Source organism: Durotheca rogersii, assembly GCF_024521655.1.
Source record: "Durotheca rogersii strain YMJ 92031201 chromosome Unknown GGS23scaffold_55, whole genome shotgun sequence".
NCBI classification, from domain to species: Eukaryota; Fungi; Ascomycota; class Sordariomycetes; order Xylariales; family Xylariaceae; genus Durotheca; species Durotheca rogersii.
Genome location: NW_026251286.1, coordinates 3,412 through 12,221, shown reverse-complemented (window position 1 = coordinate 12,221; position 8,810 = coordinate 3,412).

The window sequence follows — 8,810 nt, the reverse complement described above, 5'->3', positions numbered from 1 at the left end:
TTTCCTCGTTAATTATTCGAATATTTTAAATCGTTATTTAACCTCTAAGATATAAGAAAAGAGATAACGATATTAAAGCTTTTAAATAATACGAAAATAACGTAGGATTTTAGTTTAATTATAAGAAGAACTAACTTAGAATAATATACTTTACTCGAAGAGCGACGTAAGGGTTTTAATCTAAAAAGAATCCACGCGTAATAAGACTTTTCCCCTTAACGAAAGAATTAATTTATATAATAAAGCTAATATAATACTTTTAAAGCTCCCGAAAACCTAACGACCTTTAGAGCTACCGGCTTTAGTACCTACTCTAAGGTTATATCCATTTCTTAGATTACTTAACCTAACTAGAGTTAAGGTATTATTAATTTTATTATTATTAAACCGTATATAATTATTCGAAGCTTAATCTAATAATATCCGGGTTAATAATAACGAGGATAAAGCTCTAGGCCGAAGTAATTCCTCGTTTAATATTAACCTATATACTTTAACGGAAATAAACGGACCGGCGAGGAATACGGGTAGCTCGTTATCGGCTAACTTTACTATAAACGTAACTACCGCGAATACGAGAGCTACGAAGGAAACGGGTCGGAATTAAAACTTATTTACGTTTAATAAGAAAACTATCGTCTTAAGCGAAAGTATTCGTAATCGCCTATCCGCGTAACGATTCCATAGTAAGCGATAATATAAGCTAACGCTATTACTCGGAATAATACTAACGAAGTAATTCTTTTATTTCTTCGCGGAAAGCGGTAGTTTAAAGTAATATAATTAAAAAAGTAATTTACGATAAAGAAAGCTCGGAACTTATTACCTTAAAGTTAAAGTCGGTTATTTAAGCGGCGATAAGCCGCTAAGTAGGACGTATAACGCGAGGGTAATTATAATTAATTAACTTTCGACGAAATCTTATATAGCTCTAAAGGATACTTATAAAGCTACGTAAGAATAGCTACGCGAATAACGTAAGTAACGATTAATAGAAGCTAAAGATTAGAAATACTCTCCCGTCGAACGATACTATATAGTACTATTAATATACCGATAATAAGAAATATTATTACGCGGGCCGTACTTCTCGGTAATAACGGAAAATAGTAAGGCCGTATTACTATTAGCTCGGGTAATTCGATTTATTCCTTTAAACGTAGGCGATAGTTCGGTAGCTCCTTAGGAATTAAATCGTATTAAAAACTCTCGAGGAACGCGAGTAATAAGGGTAAAACTTAACTCGGCTAATTAACGGATAATAATAAGAGTAACGATAGGAGCCGTTTCGAATTTAAAAAAGCTATCTTTATTAAAAGCTTATTCTTTAAACGCGAATATAAAAAAAGGAACCGAGCTAGGAATAAAAATAAAAACGACTATAGCGCTAGCGCGATAGCGCTTCCCTAGACTCGGTATAATATCGTTAACGATAAACGAACGATTACTAAGTTATCCGTAGCTTAAAAGAAATAAAGGGCCGCCGGCTTTCGTTAAACGAATAAGCGTCGGCGCGATAACGGTAATAATAATAAGGGAATTATCCTTCCCGTTCCGAGCTTTTATAAGAATACCTAGTATATATAACGACGGCTTAATAAATACTCGGTATTCGCCGATAGTTTCCTTAAGAGTTATTAATACGGTAACGGCTTAAGCTTTTAAAATAAAAGCGATTACTAGCTCTTATTCGGCTATAATAATAAGCGCTTAACGGAATCCCGGGATAACTTAAATAATTATCTCTAAGTCGCTCCCGGAGTCGCCCTTTATAAAGCTATCCGTAGTTTTTATATCCCGAGGTATAAACTCGGAAATATTACTATTATTATCTAGCTTTATAACCCCGTACTCGCGAATAACGCGACGGACCTCCTCTTGCTTTAAATCTTTACGTATTTATTTCCGTTTAATATAACGAATTCGTTATTTACGAGCCTTACCTCTAGAGCTACTTTCCTTACGAACCCGCTTACGAAATACGGCCTTAGACTTTAATATAATAAGGAGGGCTTTAAGGAACGAAGAAATACGGCAGGCTATACGACGCTCGAAGAAACGTAATTTTATAATATTCCATTCTATAATTAAACCTCGGTCGGAAATTTAAAGTAAATAATTAATTAAAGATTTATAACTTATAATAATTATAATATAAAAGCTAACTTATATATCGATAAATAAATTACTTTCCCTTATCGCGGTAAATAAAAAGATTATTAATACCGGTATTAAAAAAAAAGCTACCTATAATAATTACCGAGATATATATATTAACCGCGATATCGCGAATAAAGTTATTTAAGCGATCGATAATAACGTCGAAGAATATATTACGTTATTTCTCGGCGGCGTTAAAAGTAATAACTAAAGTAATCTTAACGGCCGCGGGAATACCTAGGATAACGATAGCTTTCTTTATTACGGTAGATTAAATAACTAGCTTTACGTATTCGGCCGGACCTTAATCGGATATAACGGGATCGTAAGCTCGTTTTTCGACGAATATTTAGGCGTAGTTACGGAATTAATTTATTCCATCGCTTAATATCTTAGCCGCGCTATCGATACTAATAAAGATCTCGTAAGAGCTAGGACGGTCGGATATTCTATCGAATTATTAGCTTTTAATTACTTATACCCGTATTAATATTACTAAAGCGTAAGCTTATCTTACTCCTCGCGTTTATTATATTAACATATAGCTTACGCTAATATACCATTATAAGCTCGCTACGATAACGAGCGATAGTAAGGAAGTACCGTAATTAAGAAATAACTTACTTAAATAAAATACGCGCGGATAAAGTAATATATAGGTTATATACGTAACCGAAAGCGATAGGAAATTAAAAACGAACGTATCGGGTTAGCTTTAAATATACCTCTATAGAAGAAAAGAAAAAAGGGAAAGAGCTACTACGAAAGAGTAGGAGATTTTTCTCTTATAGTATAAGAGCTTAAGTATAAGGAGGAACGTTACCGGGTATTAACCTAGTAAAGCTACGAGAAGGTTCGCATACGATAATAATAATATAAAGCGAAGTAATAAAAGCCCTCGCGAGCGTATAATAAATACGGTAGAAATACTTAATTAAAAGCTACGATATATCTCTTTTATTAAAATATTAGGAAGAGTTAATATAATAACTAATTAAGAGGATACTTTAAGTTATTAGGAGTATTATATAAAGGCGTAAGTAATTAAAGCGATAAGTATATTATCCTGGAAAATTAATAAGGCGAGTAAGGCTCGAGCTAACCTAGGACTTTAATTAGGAGAATAGCTAATCTAATTATCGCAAGTCCTTCGGCTAAGCTACTATTATTATTTAGCTAAGCTCGCTATCGCGAGCCTAGCTAGGGGGTATATTATATAAAGAGCTACTTATACATAGCTCCTTACTCCTTCTCGAGTTACTCGCTTACCTAACATAGCTCCTAACTCGTTTATATAACATAGCTCGTAGCTTCCTATCGTTTATATATAGGTAGCTCGCATCTCCTTTATTAATCTCCTTCCTTCTTAGATAGTTAGTTAATTTACCTTCTTCTTCCTACCTTCCGTTGCTCCTAAGAAGCAACCTTAGTACTTACGTAGCTCTCCCGATCTACGTATCAAGGTATTAATTTCGTATGTAAGCTACCGGTTTAATAACCATATAGGAATAACTTCTTTCCTTCCCTACTTAGAAGAGCGACTATATATTAAGCTCCTAGGCTTTATTACTTCTCGATCGGTAGAGGTAGGTTATTTTAGGGTATTATAGCCTTATCGTATTATAGTAAAAGGGTTATTTATTAAGTCGGGTCGATCTTTTTAGTCCGGGTTTATCGTTAGGTATAACTTCGTATCCTTTAAGCTTCTTATTTAATATTTATACTATAATTCGTACCTTATCGTTCAGGGCTAATCATTCTTCTTCTTTATCGTCGATTACCGAGGGCGTAAGCTCTAGGCTTCCTTTAATTTAGAAGTCGTTAGTAATCGTCGATTCCTAGTCCTTATATTTAATTAGTAATAGGTATATAATCTATTCGTCTTCCTTCAGATTCTCTAGCTCTTAAAACCTATTTATATCTTAGATAAATTTCCGTAGTTTATAGCCTAAAACCGGATATAATAACGTAACTTTATCCGGTTCTTTAAGCTTATAACGACTATAGCCTAGATCTTCGGCGATTAAGTACGGTTCCTTTTAATAGTACTTTAATTTTACGGCTATCGACTTATTTATATATCGTAGCGTATCGTATAATAGTACGAGGCCGTCGGTTTTTAGAGGCTCTTTTCGTATTCGGTAAGCGTTTTTTTCGTCCTAATACCGGGTAACTTCCTTATATTTAGCCGCTAGAACCTTAGCTACGGCTAATATATCTTCCTAACGTCTTTCGATTAATCGTCCGCGTATAACTAAAAGCGATTCTCGGTCCGGGATATTCTTTTAGTTTATAATACGTTAGGTCGGAATAACGGTTTCTATCGGGATAATAACCTTACGCTTATATATTAATTCGTATAACGATATTCCGTATAAGCGCGTCGAAGTCTTATTTACTTATATAATTACGCCTAATAGGTTCGTTTATCCCCGGTCGCTACCGTTTATACCTTTTATAAGGCCTTCGCGAATTACTTTATACCTAACCTCGACTATACCTTAGGATTACGGGAAATAAATAATACCGACTTTAATTCTAATACCTATTAACTTTATTACTTTACGAACCTCCTTTTTATTCTCGGAATTATTATTACATTTAATTACTAGGGGTACGCCGTACTATAGAAATATTTATTCCTAAAGGAACTTAGTAATCGTTTTAAAATCTATCTTTCTAATGGCTCGGGCTTCGAAAAAACCGAATAATTCGTTTCGTATTTCGATTATTACGATAAATCCGTTATCTATTAATATATATTATACGTTTATTACCTAATAAGTAAGAACGTTAATTAATTCGTTATATAAAGCGGGGTCGACTTTCCGGATATTATTTCCTTTTTAATATTTAGGATATAATTTAACTTCTCGGGCGACGTATTCGAATATACCGCGTTAGTAATATAATTTAATTATCCGATCGTAGGTCGAAGTACGTTTCCTATAGCCGAAATCTTCGTAATAATCCTTAATTATAGCTTTACGTAGTTTTTCCTAATCGATAATTCGTCGCATGTCCTTATACTTCTCGGGCTTCCTCTATAGGATATCTTCCGAAACGACGTATTTAAGCGCTTCCTTCTTAAACCGGGTCTATCGCTTTTAATATCTTATTAATCGATTACTTTTTAATCGGATAGGTAGTTAAAATCGCATAAGAAACGTTATTATTTCTTACGACTCTATCGATTATTTTTCTAGCGGTTATAACGATAGGACTTTATCGTTAGATTACTCGACGACGTTAAGTAAGACGGCTATATTCGCGTATATTATATTAAGCTATATATTAATAAAGTCCTTTATATCGCCTTCTTATTAATCGTCGTCGTCGTCGCTTAGGCCGCTAGGTTTACGTAAGAAATCGTCCGTAACGGAATATTCCTTACCGGATATATACTAAATATCGAAACTAAATATCTTAATATAAGCTATCTATTTAATAAGGATAGCGCCCGGGAAACTAAAGAATCCGTCGTTAAGCTAAGCGATTAATACTTTAGCGTCGGTTTTAAATACGAAGTAAATGCCGTAAAGGTAGTTTCGAAGCCGTCGTAGGGACTTAACGACTCTTAGATACTTTCGTTTCGTAGCGTCGTAATTTAAATCCGTCCTTCTTTAGATCCTTAATTCGTATTTCGAAGGTTTAAAGTTACCTTTGTCGTTATTTTAACCTAATACGTAGCCTTAACCGTCTTTTAATACGTCGACTTTTACTCGGATTAGTTATTCGATAATATAATTTAAAATAATTAATACCGATACGTTAATAAGAGTAGTTTTAAGCGAATTTTTAATATATTATTAATCGATACCCTAAATAAAGTATACTTCCTTACGTATTAATACTAGGAAGGGTTTAGCGATTATAGCGTAATAATCGATCTATATTCCTAAGAAAACCGTAATACCGATAAAAGACCTTACTTTATTTATATTCTTATATAACTTCTACTTTATAATCTTAACTATCTTCGCTTTCGAGGACTTTCTATCGTTTATATCGTATAGATATCCGACGATTACCGTACTACCTTTATATTAAGTAGACTTAACGGCGTTAGTAGTAATACCGGCTAATTCGAAGTTTAAGAAGACGGCGTCGATATTCTCTAAGTACTTTAGGATAAAGCGTCGTATTTCCGGAAAAGCCTTCTGGTTATTATATCTTAATACTAGCCCTTTAATACTAACGTCGTCGAAAAAGGACTCGTACTTAATAAGGATTAAATCGTAAAGAATTCGTATAACGACTCGAAAAAAAGCGGTAACTAAGTTCGTCGCGCCCTATAGTAAAGTCGTTATACGTAAAAGGCTAATAAAAGTAACGAACGTAATTAGGTTACGGTTCGTTTCCGCTAACGTTACCTAGTCGTACCTAAAGAAAAAGTCGACGATTATAAGAATTAAATATTAACACGTAGATTAGGAGAGCTACGTAGGTACTGAGGTTGCTTCTTAGGAGTAACGGAAGGTAGGAAGAAGAAGGTAAATTAACTAACCATCTAAGAAGGAAGGAGATTAATAAAGGAGATGCGAGCTACCTATATATAGACGATAGGAAGCTGGGAGCTATGTTAGGTAAGCGAGTAACTCGAGAAGGAATAGGGAGCCATATATAAGTAGCTCTTTATATAATATACCTCCTAGCTAGGCTCGCGATAGCGAGCTTAGCTAAATAATAATAGTAGCTTAGCCGAAGGACTCGCGATAGTTAGCTTAGCTATCCTTTTAGTTAAAGTCTTAGGTTAGCTCGAGCCTTATTCGCCTTGCTAGCTTTCCGGGGTAATATATTCGTCGCTTTAGTTACTTACGCCTTCATTTAATACTCTTAATAGCTTAAAGTATCCTCTTAATTAGCTATTATATTAACTCTTTTTAATATCCTAATAAAAGAGATATATCGTAGCTCTTAATTAAATATATTTACCGTATTCGTTATACGTTCGCGAGGGCTTTTATTACTTCGCTTTATATTATTATTATCGTACGCGAACCCTTTCGTAGCTTTACTAGGTTAATACCCGGTAACGCTCCTCCCTATACTTAAGCTCTTATATTATAAGAGAAAAATCTCCTATTCTTTCGTAGTAGTTCTTTCCCTTTCCTTTTTTCTTTTATAGAGGCATATCTAAAGCTAACCCGATACGCTCCTTTTTAATTCCTTATCGCTTTCGGTTACGTATATAACCTATATATTACTTTATTTACGCGTATTTTATTTAAGTAAGTTATTTTTTAATTACGGTACTTCCTTACTATCGCTTACTATCGTAACGAGCTTATAATAATATATTAACGTAAGCTATATATTAATATAATAGGCGCGAGGAATAAGATAAGCTTACGCTTTAATAATATTAATATAAATATAAGTAATTAGAAGCTAATAATTCGATAGAATATCCGACCGTTTTAACTCTTACGAAATCCTTACTAATATCGATAGCGCGGTTAAGATATTAAGCGATGGAATAAACTAATTCCGTAATTACGCTTAGATATTCGTCGAGGAGCGAGTTTAAAACCCCGCTATATCCGATTAAGGTCCGGCCGAATACGTAAAGCTAGTTACTTAATCTACCGTAATAAAGGGAGCTATCGTTATTCTAGATACTTCCGCGGCCGTTAAGATTACTTTAATTATTACTTCTAGCGCCGCCGAGGAGCGACGTAATATATTTTTCGACGTTATTATCGATCGCTTAAATAACTTTACCCGCGATATCGCGGTTAATATATATATCTCGATAGTTATTATAAGTAGCTTCCTTTTTAATACCGGTATTAATAATCTTTTTATATACCGCGATAAAGGAAAGTAATTTATTTACCGATATATAAGTTAACTCTTATATTATAATTATTATAAGTTATAAGCCTTTAATTAATTATTTATTTTAGATTTCCGACCGAGGTTTAGTTATAGTATAGAATATTATAGAACTACGTTCTCTCGAACGTCGTATAGCCCGCCGTATTCCTTCGTTCCCTAGAGCCTTCCTTATTATATTAAAGCCTAAGGCCGTATCTCGTAAGCGGGCTCGTAAGGAGAGTAGCTTTAGAGGTAAGGCCCGTAAATAACGAACCCGTTATATTAAACGGGAATAAGTACGTAAAGATCTAAAGCGAGAAGGAATTCGTCGCGTTATTCGCGAGTACGGAATTATGGAGCTAGATAATAATAATAATACTTCCGAGTTTATACCTCGGGACGTAAAAACTACGGATAACTTTATAAAAGGCGACTCCGGGAGCGACTTAAAGGTAATTATTTAAGCTATCCCGGAATCCCGCTAAGCGCTTATTATTATAACCGAATAAAAATTAATAATCGCTTTTATTTCGAAAGCTTAAACCGCCGCCGTATTAATAACTCCTAAGGAGACTATCGGCGAATACCGAGTACCTATTAAACCGTTATTATATATATTAAGTATTCTTACGGAAGCTCGGGGCGGAGAAAATAATTCCCTTGTTATTATTACCGCCGTCGCGCCGACGCTTATTCGTTTAACGAAAGCCGGCGGCCTTTTTTTTCTTCTAAGCTACGGATAGCCTAGTAATCGCTCGTTTATCGTTAACGATACTATACCGAGTTTAAGGAAGCGCTATCGCGCTAGCGCTACCGCCGTTTTTATTCTT